The sequence below is a fragment of the Balearica regulorum genome, chromosome 6 (genome assembly GCF_011004875.1).
Source record: "Balearica regulorum gibbericeps isolate bBalReg1 chromosome 6, bBalReg1.pri, whole genome shotgun sequence".
Lineage (NCBI taxonomy): Eukaryota > Metazoa > Chordata > Aves > Gruiformes > Gruidae > Balearica > Balearica regulorum.
Genome location: NC_046189.1, coordinates 33,107,383 through 33,124,555, shown reverse-complemented (window position 1 = coordinate 33,124,555; position 17,173 = coordinate 33,107,383).

The window sequence follows — 17,173 nt, the reverse complement described above, 5'->3', positions numbered from 1 at the left end:
ACAGGGCAACACCAGGAACAATCCTGGGCTGCTCCTTTCAGTGACTTTATTCCTCACATAGGTCAGGGTGAGGGAAACTCAGTCCCTCTGTGCTCAACCTGTCTAAAAGCATCTCTCCTATCATGTGTTGTTGCTTTTCAGAGAAAGCAGCACTTCTTTTGTGTATCGTCCAGTGTAGCTCCTTATAGAACTGCTGAGCAGAAGGGCGTTGACCCAGAAGATGTATATTACTGTCCTTTTTCAGGAAAGGGTAGCAGGACCTCCAGATTCCCAAAAGCCCTGTTGCTTCAGCCCTTAGGTAAGATGATGGCTGTAGCTCCTTCTGTCTGAGGAAACTGTTTATGATACCTGCTGCAGTCATCAGTTACACTGGTGTTTATGGCTTGTGGGTTTCTTGCATTGCTCTTGTGCTGTTGTTTTGCAGTACAGACTTCTCTCCCTCACATCGTTTTATGGAGGCCACTGGAAGAGTCAATAGATGAACCAAATAAATTCACCAAACATCTGACTGTATGTACACTGGTGGCAAGAGGCATCAGGAGTTTCTGTTAAATTAGACATTCACTTCCAGCTGCTGTTGACACAGTTACAGGGGAACTGTTTCCATCTCTTCTGACTGCAGCACCTGCCTGAAGCACTGATTTTCATATTGCAAAGCCATTTTACGACCTTGGATGGGTTCTAGTGATTGAGCCTGGAACTCCTCTCAAGGTTGCAAAGATTAAAGTAAAACTTGAGCTGACTTCTAAAGCTTCAAACAGTGATAAATCCCATCTTGCTTCTCTCATTTTATCTGTATACTGAGGGTAAAAAACCAGGAAATGTTCTTTACTGTCAAAGGACCTTAAATAAACAGTATTTGGGCATTTTCAGGAATGGTTTTGAGACCTCTTCCGGTGCCCTTTCTGTCAATAAGGGATCTCTTAGTGTGAGATGTGATTCTACCCCCTCCAATATATTGAAATATCAAGGACAATATCTTGGTTTAAATACAGTATTTTAACCAGAGTTAGGCTCGTTTCTGCCAGGCTGGATCCTGCCTCTCTCCTTGCAGTTGTGAGGATGGAGGCTTGTGAAGAGGGAAGAGGCGTTGCCTGGGTGCGGGCTGTCCGGCCGGGATGCAGCGCCCGCCCCGCTGGGTGCGGCAGGAAAGGGAGGCGAGGGTTAATGACAGGGTCTGCATTATTCGCTCTATTAGGCCAGTCTTGGCTTCCAAATCCATTCAGCTCTATAATCTCACTCATTATACAGTATGACTTTTTATAATGCTTAAAATGTTGCCAAGTACAGTGTTATAGCAGGGACGGAACGAACACTGTTATTAACATACACGAATTTAAACAAAGCTTACTCATATGGCTCCTATTACCGTAGTATCTGAGCACCTCATTATCTTTAATGTATTTATCCTCACGACATCCCTCTGAGCTAGTGTAGTGCTATTATCTCCATTTTACAGATGGGCAGAGCAATAATAAGGGTATGTCTAGGAGCACAGTCAGGGATTTCAGCCGGGCGGGCTCCTGTAAGAAAAAACGCTCCTTCGGCACAACGTCGTGGCCAGAACTGGTGGGCGATCCGTGCTGCAGCAACATGCAGACCTGTCCGAAATTATTTTGAGCTATGCTGTAAGCCGGCAGCAGAAGAGTGGGCTTCAGCTCCCAGTCTGAGGGTGGGTCTAGGTAACTCTGAACTGTGTCCATCCAGGGTTTCTGGTCTGGTTTGGTTTGCACCTTTAAAAGTGCCTGTTCTACCACCGTAGCCTGTAAGCCAGTATGATGACTGGCTGCTTTTTTCAAGTGATGACAAGGCAGTTAAACAAGAGACTGGATTTTCAGACCAGCTGATCTTTCTTTTTGACAGATGTTTAACTTCGCTAAATGTCTACAAAGTTTGTTAGGAGAATACAGGGGTATAATTACAACTTACACATCAAGGGACGAAACCCATCCCAAGTGTATCAAAAGCCCTATCTTGTGTTACTCAGTGCTAAAGGAGCACTAACGTAAGTTGTAAACGCATTTTTGAATTCAAGATCCAAACAGTCTTGTTCTTATATTTTGTTCTCAAATATTGCAATAGTTGGAAGACCAGCTGATTTCAGGAGGCTCCCATCAGTCTGGGACCACGAGTGGGTTTTCCTCGTGGGACACCTCACTGCATCAGCAAAGCAATTACAGACTTTTTTGCCAGAGTTCAGCCCTGAACATTAGCAACATTGAGACCCGGGAACCTTGGCTCTAGATCCTCACAAAAATAAAATTGAGATATTTCAGGACAACGTTCCAATTTTATCTCATTTCCAAAATATGTATTGGGGTTTTGGTGTTCTGAATTTGAATTCTTTACCTTAGAGATCACTGTGGATGTCAAGCATGAATTCCCCTCTGCAATGATTAGCTTCAAATGACCCCAGACTCTGGTTTTCCTAATACAGATATATTTTAGATAAGAAACTTCTGATTTAAAGTGAATCCTAAAAAAATTTAAATTCATATTACAGGTAATTTTAGTACATCCATTTATGCCAAGAGCTGATAGGGATTTTTTTTTTTTATTACAGATTTTATGGGGTTTGGCTGAAAAACAACATTTTATTGTAATTACAACTTATGTGGGGTTGTAGCAGTTTAAATAACATTTTTATAAGGTGCATCACATCCAAGAAAGCATCTCAGGTCCAAAATGATAGCACACAGGATATTATCCAAGAGCAGCTCATGACTCGGGACATTTACAAGAAGTGTTTAAACCCAGGTTCAAGCACCTGAGCTGTCTGTTTCATGTCCTAGGTGAGTTTCTTAACTATAAAAATGTTGAATTTCCAGTTTCGAGTATATCTTCAAAGAGAGACTAATGAGAAAGTCCAATAGCCAAATTTTATAACTGGCTTGTGCAAAATTTGGGCTGATGGTAGAATTCTGCCCTGACATGAAACAGAGACCTTTTCTAAAATAGTGATCATTTTCACAGGTTGGAGAAATTGTTTGCTGCTCGCTCTACTTATTATTGCACATCTATACTTATTATTTCACTTTTCTACTATGCTCTGCTAGAATGTATTCAAATGTGGGGTGTTTTGAACTTTGAGCAATTTGTAAGGCTCTCTGATTTTGAAGTTATGGATATAACATTTTTTATTGAAGGTGCTTTAAAAAGAAGTCTTTTGTTTGTATAATACTTTCTACAGTTCATTTTTAAATTTTTTAAAGGACTACATATTACAGTAATCAAGAGTTCGACACTAAAAGTAATTGGTAGAGAATGCAGAAAAAGAAGTATACAGGGTTACTAATATACACCAGGGCTTAAGCTGACATGAATTTTTATCTTAATTATCGGACAAATTTGTACTCCCACTATTTAATTCAATTTGCATGCATCGGTAGACACTTATTAAAGGTAATATTACATCTGTCATTTTAAGACTGGTGAGAATTTTATCATAGGAGCTGCACGAAACAGCCACTCTATTATGTGAAGAACTCTTTTGTAAAGCTTAAAATAACCAGTATCGCATCCCAATTAACTATTTGGAGGAAAAAGTCTTCTTTGTGGTACAATTGTACATAACACGTAATAATATGTAGGTCTTTTCCTATACTAGGCTGTATATGGACATAATGAATTCTTTCAAACACCTCCTGTCCTTAATACCAGACCAAAAAGAAGAAAAAAAAAAAAAAAAAAAAAGGCAATTGTAAGCTGATCTCAAATCAAGTTATTGAAGAAGGATGTGTGTGCGGCAGGTTTTGCAGACCTTTTCAATATGAACTGCACTCACTGTATTGACAAAACATAGCCGTCAAGTCAGCACACGCTAACAGCTCCTAATTCATTGTTTTTCCTTGGGACAGAGCCTTGGTATATTGTAGAAAACAGGGAAATAGGTAGCTATTCTCACTGCTGAAAGTCAGCTGTTCAATTAAAAACCCAACACGGTAGTTACCATGGCACCAGCCCTATTATGCTGTGTATCAGTACAGAGGCTTAAATACTTAATACAAACAAACACTTTTTTTTTTTTTTTTTAATATAAAAGCCTTTTAAGGAAGTTGCTTTATAGTTCTAATAAATACATTGTCAGGTAATTTTATTTGACAGGCAGTTTGTTTGGAATGTGATGTGTGGAATTTCCCTGGGAAAAATGTCACTTAAAAAGGAGCTGTGGAAAAAAAATTCTACAATTATCCTGGTAGGAAAAGAAATATTAAGAACAGGAACAGCTGAGCTATGCACTACTCCCCTCCTGCACCTCTGCTTTTCAGCTGGTTTTAGACTAAAATAACATTGCCTTACTAACTCAATTACTTTAGTTGTGACTTGCAGCCATTGACCTTCTGATCGGTTGTCGTTAAAAAGTCCACTTTCCTGCCCAATGTTTACTGTGGGATGCCCTAGCAAGATAATATAAGCAATGGCTTTTAATGGAAAGTGTAATTTCTCAGCTGTGAAGAATGAGGGTTTCCCAAAGTATTCACAAATCAAGACATATTGTCAGATATAAACTAGCATAATTGCTTTGGATTTTTAAAGACCGCAGAATTGGCTTAATGGAAGTTGAGATATTTTTAGTATTAGATTATTTTCTGTTGCAGAATTAATCAGAGCATTACTTATTACTCTGGGAGCGGAATAAAAAGATGATCTCAGCCTCAAAAATGTACTTTAGAGCCGAGCTGAGCCCTGTACTTTCAGAGGTGCGCTGCCACTCTGGGTGAGACTGGGAAGATGAAGATCATCAGCTGGTGTGTTTGGTCTCTGCCTTCTATCCTCAACTTCACTATGTTTTCACTAATAGGACTCGCAGGACACAGCCATGACCAGAGACGGCTATTGATGCATAACCTAGCGTTGATTTTTTTAAAATCGGATTAAGCAGTTTGATATTAAGAACTATTCCTACCTTATTTGCCTCTTTGATGGGAATTTTACAAAATATTACTTCATATTTTGCAGTGACTGTTTTCTAAAAGGCAGGCATTTGTCGTCAGGTGTTGTTTTGCAAGCAGTTGGGTACTCATGCTGCTCCAGCCAAAGTTGTATTTTATTTTGCTGAAGAGAGGAAAGACCGAATGATTTGTCTCCACTAACACAAAGTTCTCCGCGACTTTCTATTGTTGCTATTGTCGAACGGTGAGAAATAATCTGGGAATTGAAATTGTCGCTGGATGCTGTGTCAAAGAACAGCCCATCAATCTCGGAAGAAATTTTAAGGGAACAGGTTTTTCATGCCTGTGCGCTGGTAGGAAGCCAAGTGCGTGTTGCCATTTGATGGTAAAATCAGTGTACACCTGTTCCAACCAGCTGGCGACATAACCTATGTCAGAGGGATATGTCACTGCCGCACCAGCCCAAACTGCTGCCGGTGGCTGCGTGACAGTCAGGGAAGACAGAAAAAGGAACTTGGGGACCAAAAGAGGAGGAGTTTACAGTGCCATTTCAGGGACACAGATGTGTGAAGAGTGTGATAAAAGAAGGAAACATCGGAGGGAATAAGCTCAAACAAAAAAGCAAATGTCATTTGCATGATGTAATTATGGACAACCATTGACTGCTTCGTAATAACACTCAGTAGGGCAATGTTAAACCTACTGTGAGTGCTAAAAAGGCCTCAGCTTGAAAAAAGGTCAGTGTGAATTAGTATATATTTGCAGATTAATTCTGAATGTTATATCATAAATTTTATAGCCTAGCGGTTACTGGTGTATAGTGAAGATGACACTAATGCGATTCAGACAGGATTAATTCAGAGAGGACTAACATCTAGCTTGTCACTTTAATTTGTGGGGAATGAAGAAAACGGAGATATGTTAATATATGTGTATATTGTGTGCATGTAGCATGTGTGTGTGTTAGACATAATCATTATAGCTCCCGCTGTGTTGCATCAAATTCAGAACCAAAATCACAAGCCGCTTTAAAAGCAGAAACACTATCAAGTCTGCTACTTTTAAACTAACTGGATTATGAGTTCAGCTGCAGTTTCTTTCTTAGAAAACCCAAATCTCGCTAACCCTTCATTGGAGTAAATGGTTATGCCAGTGTACACCAGCTGAGGATGGTGTTGCTTAATCTATTGAATAGATGTGTTACAGTCTTTCTGCTCCTTTTGTACACTTACGTATAGACTTTAAGTTAATGGATTCTGGATGCCCTACCTAAATTTTGAGACCCAAAGTTAAATTTTGGTGTTGCATCTGCAGCGAGTCCCCAGTAAGAGAAGAAGGAGGCAATATGGGATCAGGAGTGCAGGGCTGAGGTGTTTCAATTTAGTTGGAAACTATGCTATGGACTCTCTGAGTGCCTGAGAGGTTATCACCAAGGATTGCTTGGGTTTTCTTTGCGGGGGTTGACAGGAATCTTGTCTAGATCCCTAATGTGGCATTTAGGTGTCATCTGGAGGATATATATGGTTGTAAACCTGAAAACCCTATCCCAACTGCCGTCTAGCTCTGTAGGCACCTGGGTGCCATCGGTACTTTGTTGTCTCTAGCCATGGACATGCTGTAGAGTGGGGTTCATGACAGCGGTCGCTTTCAATATAACGTTATTTGCCAGTGGACAAAACCAAGCCTGACTCTCTCTTTTCTTGAGGAAGAAGTACAGCCAACATCCTAAAGGACAGGCAGGTGAGGGGCTCCATGAGACTCAAGTTTTTAAACCCCTCTCAGATTCTCACGCAATGGGCACGTGTGTCTGTGTTCAGAAGAAATCCCAGCTTGAGGCCAAGGGGACAAAGCCCCTTCCAGTGGGCTGGAGTGAATTTCTGTATTTAAGACAGCTGCTCGGTGTGCTGTACATCCCTTGGCTCTCCAAGGGGCCAACTGCTCAACACGCAGGGTCGCTTGCCTCTGCTGTGAAGAGCCAATTTTTTCTCCAAATATTTCACAGGGAGTCAAGCTGCTTTTTCCTGCATCTGAAATTTTAACACCTAGCTTCATCCTTTATTAAAGAGAGCTTTAGTCTAATCCCTAATTCCCATTTTGTAGAATGGACAAATTATATAAAATCTTATAAATATATGTACATAAAATGCAATTATATAAAAATGTAATTTATTCTTTCTTACTCACTGGATCCAGGAGTCTCTTACTATAAAAAATTTATAGTATCTAACCCAATATACTTTTAATGACATAGAAGTAAGTTATTCTTAATTTCCTGTGCATCCTTACCCTTTTTAATTTTATTAGAGAGATACAAGTTCTGAACTAAAGATTCCTAAAGTAATTACAGAGATTCCTTTAAGGACTTTTTTGCAAAGAATATATGCTGTCTTCTGTCTTTAACAGGCTGGAGAAGGTTTAGGAGCAAAGACCCCTAGTCCAGATTGTTATAGGGGGCAAACAAAAGATGCTAATGTGCTTGGGACTAGTGACTTAGTTATATTTTTGATTCAGATGGATTTTTCCATAGTTTTGTTTTGTATTCTTATTACTATTTTCTTGATATTGGATGAGAAATTATGTTTTCATGAAAATAGGAATTTGCATTCATCCACATTTCTTTGGTTTTCATCAGAAAAAAGATGAAATTAAGATTCAATCTCTTACAACTAAAAACTCTTACAACCAAAATAAATTCAGTTTATCTGAGGGAGGAGGAGGAAGACCTCTTCTCAAGACCCTGCATTTCCAAGTCAAGGCTCTCTGGATACAGCTGGCATACCTTCATCACAAGGTTGTCATAAAAGGAAAGACCAGCAAGTCAGGGCATTGGGCTGTGGAGAAATGAGAGCTTTGGTCCATGTGCTGTTTTCTGCCAGACCAGGGATGCCTACTCAGGTTATAATATAACTTTAAAACTCATGCTTGATCAGGAAGATCCTTCCAACATTAGGGATCTTCAGGGTACCCTCTGACTTAATTTTTGATTGTTCAACAGTTATCCTAGGAAGAGGACCTTGTAATCACCTGATACACAACATCCATCAGCCGACAGACTGAAAAATGGCCTTAACGTTAGACCACAGTATGGACTGGGTTGGAAAACCCTGTTGTCAGCGTCCTCTAGTTCGGTCTTTAAGAGGAAAACATAATGTAAGGTATCTTAGTCATCTGGGACACCAATAGCAACAGAAGAAACCCCAAGTACTATGGACATCAGCTGCATCTCTTCCTTGCAGTGCATCAGTTCAGTGGGAAATAGTGCCCATTTGGGCTAGTTAGGGATAACAGAAATTCCTGCCTCAGGAGCTGGAGGAGAGGAGATTCATCACTGGCATGCCTAAGCTGCAGTCACTGTTGGGCCTACAAGCAAGTGTAGGTGTCTGTCTCACACAATGGAAACCCATTTGAGGTTGTAGACTCTGGAGATGCAATAATGCACTTTATAAAACAAAGATTTATAAAGGACTCGTAGAGTGCTCTGAGGAGACATAATCACTAGGGCCACTCTCAGACTGGTGAGAGACCTTGGCTTGCACAGAGGACCTCAATGCTCCAGGCGTGAGTAGAGTGAGCCATGGTTCCTACTTCCAACATTAGCTGGATACTAACTGAAGGTGTTTGGGGTTCTTTTTCTAGAAAACCACAATAATTTAAAACCTGGGAATCCCTGATCTGCTTATATAAATTAATGCAAGATGTTAGCTGACACAGCTCTGCTCCTAACTTGTGTGAAAGGGTTTGGGTTTAACGTCTGAGAGTCATGTATCTGCTTGTTGCCAAATGAGAGCATTTATATTTTCTTAGACTTGCAATATATTTATGCATTCCCAGGCATATTTCAGCAGCCGCCTTGTGCTGTGCTGTGTGTCCCGTTATGAAAAGGGATGCTTTCTGCATTGCCTTTTTCTGCAATCATATGAAATAAACATTTTTGACATGCAAGGGAAAAGTCCCCCTTTTTTCTTTTATTCCACGACAGACAATAACTGTCCAATGCCCCGTTAGGTACCTGTCTTATGTTACTTACCTATCAGACTCTCACTTCTTTTTGTTCAGTACGTAAAGGTGCAAGTTACCTGGTTTGGCCTAAATTTTGCACTATTTATCCTGCAGGCAGCAGAATTTTCTAAGAAATCCTGAAAAATTCCAGAGACATGAATAGAAAATAAAAACACTAGCTTGGACGAGAGGTAAAAAGCAAAAAACAGCACTTCTGCAAAGTTGATCAGATATCATAATGGTGTCTGATATTAGCCAGAACCAGTGAGGAAACTGGAGCACTCTGAATGTGAAGTATTTAAAAATAGTTTCATGACTACATAAATACCTTTGGAGTCAGAATTTAATTGAAACTTAAATTTTTTGAGAATTATTAGTCATTAAAAAGAATGACCCTCTCTTTAATTTTTAGATTTTAATCTAGTATTCTTTTCTCTCCCATTAGCTCAGAAACCAGCTTGTTATTGCCCCTTAAGGCTTTCTATATAATTAAATATTCCTGAAACTCTAAATGCCAACTATACTGGAAGAACCTGAATCAGAATAAAGCAAGGTTATTTACAATTACTTTTGCTGAGAGTTTAGCACTTTAGTCTGCTTTTGCTCATGTCAAGGTATGGGTCATACTTTTCTTGCATAGAAAGGGGTATTTTGATCACCAACCTTAGTGTGATCACGTGTAGGTACCATGTGTCCATGAACACACACAGATCTTTTTGCTTAGGAAGATGATGAAGATATTTCTGGATGGGACTGTTAATGACAGCCAAGACATAAAACCCTCCAGGTCTGGAAACAAGGGACCAGAGCTTACACTTGGTAAAATGTGTGGCCATGTGCATGTGTGGGCAATGTAAGATTTATGAAGTCCTCAACTATAAAAGTCCTTACTTTTAAGTGCTGGATATTTTTTTTTGTAAATGAGGTGTCAGATAAGTAGACCATGTGGTGGATATGGAGTAAGTATTTAATAATCTGGGAATATGGGGTGTAATTTAGTCAACAGTGCATGTAATTGACAGTGAAGCATTGTACCAGCATATTGATATCCATTTTACATTTTTATATGTCTAGTTATTGGAGAAACCAGCAGGAGAGCAACACAATGACTATATAAATAAAAGTAAGTCCAAGGCCCACTTTCAGGGCCCAGGGCAAGACTATACAGCTTTTTTCTGTTTTTTTTTTTTTCTTCAGAACTGAGTGCTTAAAAGGTCTGTGAGAAATTAGACATTGAAAAAGGAAAGCTGCGAGAAACCAATTCGTAGCCAGACCAGGTGGAAGAGACTCAAGTCCTCCAGGCTGTCTGAAGCTTCCTGGCTTCTAGGGAAAGGTAAACCCGAGGGATGGCCAGCCAAACATGACCATGGGATTGCTGCAGGACAGGATTTTCTTTGGAAAGCTGGGGTTGCTCCAGCGGGGCAGCCCCAGCCTGGACATCATACACTGCTCCAGATGAAGGGGAACAGGAGGTGATGGCACTGCTGTATGCGCAGCATAAGATGGCCTTTGGAAGGAATCGGTCTGTGCTGTGCCCTACTGCAGCATGGGGTCCCTGTGCATCTGTGACCCTTCCCTCCTGTGATACCATGTGGAGGGCCTCAGTCGGACACATAGATTGGATGCTCCTCCGTGGATGTAAACCTTACAAAAAGAGAATGTTTCTGGCCAGGTTGAATTCAAAGGCAAATTGCCTTCAAGGACAAGCAGGCTTGGAATTGCCCCAGGACTAATCAGGTCCTAGGCTGAGGTACAGAAATAAGCAAGGAAACAAACAGAGAAGGACAGATTCTAGAGGAGAGATGAGCATCAATGAGAAACTACAGTTAGCAAATATAACTCTCTTTTAAATGGAGCCTGAGGTCTGTTCTGAGTGATTCATGTATAAAGTGTGCACAATGAAGGGTACGGATAGTTACTGGGGAGGGTGGTGGGAGTAGAGGTCAGATGCTGGCTCTGTCAGAAGCTTCCATGGCCAGTCCCTTAGTCTATATGGAATTTAATTTGATGGGACCCTGGTCTTTGTTTGAAACCACCATATACTTAAGTTGATGCAAGAAATAGCAGATAATCTCTCTGGATTTTGTTGTGGTGTGGGTTTTGATTTTTTTGTTGTGCATTTTGGTTTTTTGGTGGTTTTTTTTTTTTTTCAAATTCCATCATTTTCCACTTTCCATGCCTCTCAGTTTTACTTTGGGAACTGGAAAATCTAGTGATTTTGTTTGTTTGCTTTGGGGTTGGACTAACTGACTAAAAAAACAGTTGAACATGCAAAATATTATTAAAATATTTGATTGCCTAATATGAAGCCCATGATTTGTCTTGTAGCACTAAATTAAAAATAAAATATCTTCAGAGGTACATTCACTTGCTGCTACAGAAGTGTAATAAAACACTTTGCTACCTGCCAATACCCAGAGAAAAACCCAGACTAATGAATTTGCACTGTTGATTTGGGTGAAGGGCTTCTTTTGAAAGGCTTGAGCTACCAGGATCATACTGACTGTATTGTGATTTTTTGATTTAAAATGCAGCTTCCCAGCTGCTGGATAAAACTGGGATCTGGATGAAAAGTAACTGTCTCAGATGGATCTGAGCACATCAGTGTTGATATTAGCTAGAAAAGGAGAACACTGGGACAAAAGATCACTTGTTCATGACTGTTCCTCGATAGTCAAACTGATGTTCAGTATTTCAGGACTTCGAATTTTGTGGCCAAAATTGTTCTGCATTTAAAATTTTCTGGCACGCAGCATCTATTTTGTCAAATAAGCTCAGCAATACAAGTTTTGTCACCTCTGTCTAAATGAAAATAAGTCCTTATTTTGTCGCTGTATGTCTGAGCTCTTTTATTAATTGCATCTTGTTTCTTTTTTAATAATGAAATCTTAAGTTTTATTCAATTCAATATTACAGAAAACTTCTTAGCCATAAGGAAAATGAAGTAATGCTCTTTCTCAATATAAGAAACACTATATTATGGTGGGAATACATATGAATATTAATATAAGGAAAAATATTTATTGTGTAGAATGGTATACTCAATGACCCAAAAGATTTCCTTTGAAACTTAAAATATCCATATGCTAATTTCAGATGTGACTGCATACTTCTGTTGTCCTTTCTTTGATCCTCTTTCTTTCCCACATCAGTGGCATTTATCTGATTCTCATTATTATATCGCTGGGGCTCTTCAAATTGCCTTATATTGGTTCTGAAAACATCCATGTGAAGTAGATAAGTGCTGGTGCTTTCACTTTACAAACTAGGAACTCATGAGAAGGACTTAAGTGACATGGCCAAGGACACTCGCAGAAAGACCATCGCCAGGCAGAGACTTGGAAATAAGCCTTCCAGCTCCCAGACAAGCGCCAACAGCAGGTAGCAGGACTCATTGGCCTCTTTTTCCAGTACTACATCACCCGACTGCTCTTAGCTCTTTTGTACAACCCTGAAGGCAAGGAATCAATATTAGAGCTCCTCTACCTCAGTGCTAAGCACATCTAAGCATTTATCTAAATGTAAGTAGTAACATCCCAGGTTGAATGAGGTATTGGGCAACCTGGTCTAGTGGAGGCTGTCCCTGCCCACAGCAGGGGGGGTTGGAACTAGATGATCTTTAAGGTCCCTTCCAACCCTAACCATTCTCTGATTCTATGATTCTATGATAAGTAGGTTCTAGGTGTGGTAGTTTCTCATCTAACTCAAGAAGCCTGTGCTGTAGGTGACTACATCTGAGTTAGTTGTCTTGCTGTTTCTTCAGTACAGAAAAGGATGTTTAAAGGGTGCTTTTTGTCTAAGGTGGGCAAGGTAAATCATGCTTCTGAAATACCTCTTTCAGTCCATAGATGGTATCTGGATGCCTAGTTCAATGCAGAAGTTAGGTAGGAGGAATCTCAACTAACTTTGATTATTGTTTCCAAGTCAGCACATGTGCTTGCTCTAACATTTCTTACCCATCTGTATGGCCACTATCAGCACTCTCAGAGCCTTTAAAAGGAAAAAGATGCTGCTGGAAGTACATGCAAGCCATGACTGAGTGATGGTGGAGCATGGGATACGTTGCTTATACTCTAACCATTGCTCAATTCTCTAACCATTTACATAGCAAACGTTTTACTATGTGATAACTCTGGATCTGAAAGCGCACTGAGTAGATCACTGAGGGAGGTGGGCCAGACTTTAGCCAATACACAGACTGCTGTTTCTATCAGGCAGACAGTGCTATGGTTTGCAGCAGATCAACAGAGTAAGAATCAGCATAATCTAATTTTTATTCAGCTTCTGTAGTTCATTTTGCCACATCTAACAGCTAAAAAAAAAAAAGTCCACATCCCAAATTGTGCTGCCACAGTGATTTTCACTTAGAAACAATAACAATTGAGTGAAACTTTGAATGTGTTTAATTTCCCTCCATCTTGTTTCCTTCTTTGTAACCTATGTGAATTAATACATTTGGTTTTTGGGAAGGAGTGTCTTACGCTTTCATCTAATGCATCATGAGCTAAATAGTTCTACTGATCACTGTTTAAGGAAGGCTAACCTAATGAATTAAACATTGGCTTGAGAGCATGGCTTTCAAAGAGGACTTTCTATGTAGGGTTGCCATGCTGCTGTCCATGATTTCCCAGGCAGAAATATGCATGCATGCATTATGGAGATGGATTCCCAGTGTGCAGTAAGCCAGGCATATCAGGTTTATTGTGCATGTGTCGACATTTTTTGGCACATTCATGAACTCATCCATTGCCTGCACCGTGCAATTGATATGTCGAAGATGTTCCTCTGTCCAGGACTTGCTGATGTCCACAGACCAAAAAGAAGTACTGTTACTACTGCCAAGCTGTCAGATATCCAGGAATGGCTACTGTCCTCAAATCCCATAAAAACAAGATTTCTGGGAGGAGGTAGATGACATGTTTGAGTTTCCTGGACAAGTGGTTATCCTCATTCCATAAATCATTTCATCTGATTGCTTACACATCCACGTTTAAGGTGAGGCAATTACAATGCTAAGTTACACTAAGTGATACTATGAGATGAAACAGTGTTGGTAAAGAGCTAAAATTTTTCTAGATGTAAATTTTCAGGAGCTGTAATCCATGAAAATACATTTCAAATCATTGCAGCCATCTCTAAATTTCAATAAAAGTTGATGGGCTTTGAGACATTCCCCAAAGGAGATCCACAAGAAATACTTTTCACTCTTTATAGATAATCAGTTATTTCCACCTTGTATTGCACTAAAGACTAGTCAGGCTTTTGTCTCTTCCCTGACAAAAATCTGAAGAGCATTCCCAACATAGTGACGCAAACAGAAGTAGGTCTAATAATTGGTAGAGAAGGGATTGAGGTAGCTGATTTAGAGGAATAAATGTTGACCAAAGCAGCAGCAGCTGCTCTTCTCTTAGACAATTCTTCAAAGCAAGCACAGTAGCTCGCTCTGATTTCCCGTCTGTTCTTAGACCTCTTTGTTTAATGTCATCCTGGGGACATTGCTTTCTGCCTGGTAGAGGGCACCTCCTCACCTTCCCAACCTCCAGTTATTCTTTCCTGGCAAAAACACTTGAGCATCAAGAGAAGAAAGTCTTTGCCCTTGAGAACGTTTGCTGCTCGGCTGCATTTGCCCCTCCACTGCAAAAAAAAAATCTGACTTCATCTGAAGCTCCAGTTATATTTATAATTACAGGAAGGGATGTGACACTAAAGGAAAATTATATGGGTTTTGTTTTATGTGATTTGTTTATAACTTAACATGGCACTTAATAAAAAAGCTGTATAAATCAACTGATACAAATAGTCATTCCTTTATCAGGAAATTACATGCGCAAAGTATTGGTTAGTGGAATGAGTCTTAATGAAATTCAGTCAAAAGCTGCAGATCTGAGAATGAACAGGGGCCTCAATAGAAGAAGGTTCTATTTTTCCTGTAAGGTTCAGAGATTCAAACAATAAAATAGTGATTTAATAGACTTTAAGTCAATCAAGATGATACAATAGTGTTAATTAGCCTTTTGTGCCTAATTCACAACTAATTCTGTTGTCTACTTATTTATGTTCTAAAGTGGCCCTGATGAAATTTTTAATATTTCACCTAAGCTGAAGATTCATTTTTACGCTGGCTGGTAATTTTCTCATATATAGCTTGAAATTGTACTCTAGATAATTTTGCATAGTAGTATATCTACATGTCAGGATCATTGGCTGCTGTGTTGAATGGCTCTTCAGAGCTGACAACTGGATAATAGCTTTACTTTCAGCCAGCAGAGGAAGTCAAGAGCAAAAGTGTAGAGATAATGTGAATATAATTCATTATTCAAATATGCAAGTGATGAACTGAAAACAAAGAGGGAAGAGTAATAATGGTGTCATTATTTTTATTACTCTTGTTTTGCAAACGTAGCGTGAAACATTAAAGTAGATCTTTGAGAGATTCTCAACTGTGCAGTGACAAATTTACTTTCTTGGCAATATTGATAAAAGGAAAGTAAAGCAGACAGATTTCTGCAGAAGGTATGCTGCGCTGTTAGTTGTACTATTAAATATGCTCTTGTTGCCTTTTGCTCTTTAAAATTCACATTATTAGTTACTCCTTAGAAGCCTGATCAGTGACTGGAAGAAAGTGCATTGTTGTTCTTGTGGCTCTTTTTAGTTAAGACAATCTTCAAAGCTTTTAAATCTTTGTAGCATGACTAACAAAGGCCAAATAGGCAGGTTATGTAAAGCTTTCCTTGAAAAATGAGGAATTTGCATGTGATAGCAAAACATCCTTCATGAATGCAGCACACATACAGGTTTTAATGGAATAAGGACCTACAGAGCATCCATTTGGTAACTAAAGTGCTTTCCCCTTACTGTGCTATTTAATACTCTACCTTTCATATCATCTGCTTTACTTCTCTAATGCTTAGGTGAAGGTTTATTAAAAAAAATCTTTAGTGCTTTTAATGTTTAAGTGTATGTACAGTAATATACAGACACTTTTGGAAATAAAAATAAAAGACATTTTCTGCTAAACTTACAGCAGGTAATGAAAGTCCCCTGTGAAGATCATGACCCTTTTGTACGGGGCAGTGTGGCAAACACCCTTTTCTCCAGGCAGCTTATGCACCAGAGAAAGAAAAATAAAGCATGGAGGAGGCGTGGAGGTCTCACGTCTGCACGCGTGAGTAACGGAGAGCAAGGCGGCACATCTGGAAGGGCCCAGGTACAAGCTATAACACTCCCTATCTCAGTTTAAAATCTCTTTGTAGCTGCATAGGAAGGCTTTGTGGATTATTTTTATAGTACCTGCAAAGTGTGCTTTAGTTGTTTATCATACTGCAAGAGACTGTGTAGCATGCTTTTATGAAAACTGGCCAGAATTTACTGGCAGATTTAACATGCAGCTGTTATGAGGTTACAGTTCTGCATAATGCTTTCTGGGAGAGCTTGAATAGGTGCCATTCTGCAAGGAGTTAATTTGAGATAAGAAAGAAGGAGATTGTGGTAGTTAAAAACAGCATCACCTTTGTGTTTATAAAACTAAGTTGAAGCAGGCAAGTCAGGCAAAGCCTGGGAAGAAGAGAGGATTGTTTTCCTGAATACATAAATGGGAGACTGAGGCACAGGGGAATTAAGGGTCTTGCCCAAGGTCAAAGAAGAAGCTTGTGGGAGACCTCTTCCTACTGTCTTTCTCAGCTTCACAAGCAATATAGTGCCTCCTAAGCCAAAGATATATTGAGAACTGATAGAGATTTAGTATTCAAGTCTGAACATTTGCACATTTTCATGGTAAAGTGCAAGGTCCTGCACATGGGTCAGGATAGTATCAAGCACAAATACAGGCTGCATGGAGAATGGATTGAGAGCAGCCCTGAGGAGAAGGACTTGGGGGTGTGTTGGTTGATGAGAAGCTCAACATGACTCTGTGATGTGCACTTGCAGCCCAGAAAGCCAACCGTATCTTGGGCTGCATCAAAAGAAGTGTGACCAGCAGGTCGAGGGATGTGATTCTCCCCCTCTACTCTGGTCTGGTGAAACCCTACCTGCAGTACTGCATCCAGCTCTGGGGTTCCCAGTACAAGAAGGACATGGAGCTGTTGGAGCAAGTCCAGAGGTGGCCATGAAGATGATCAGAGGGCTGGAGCACCTCTCCTACGGACACACGCTGAGAGAGTTGAGATTGTTCAGCCTGGAGAAGAGAAGACTCTGGGGAGACCTTATAGCAGCCTTCCAGTACCTGAAAGGGCCTACAAGAAATCTGGAGAGGCACTGTTTAAAAGGGCATGTAGTGATACTGC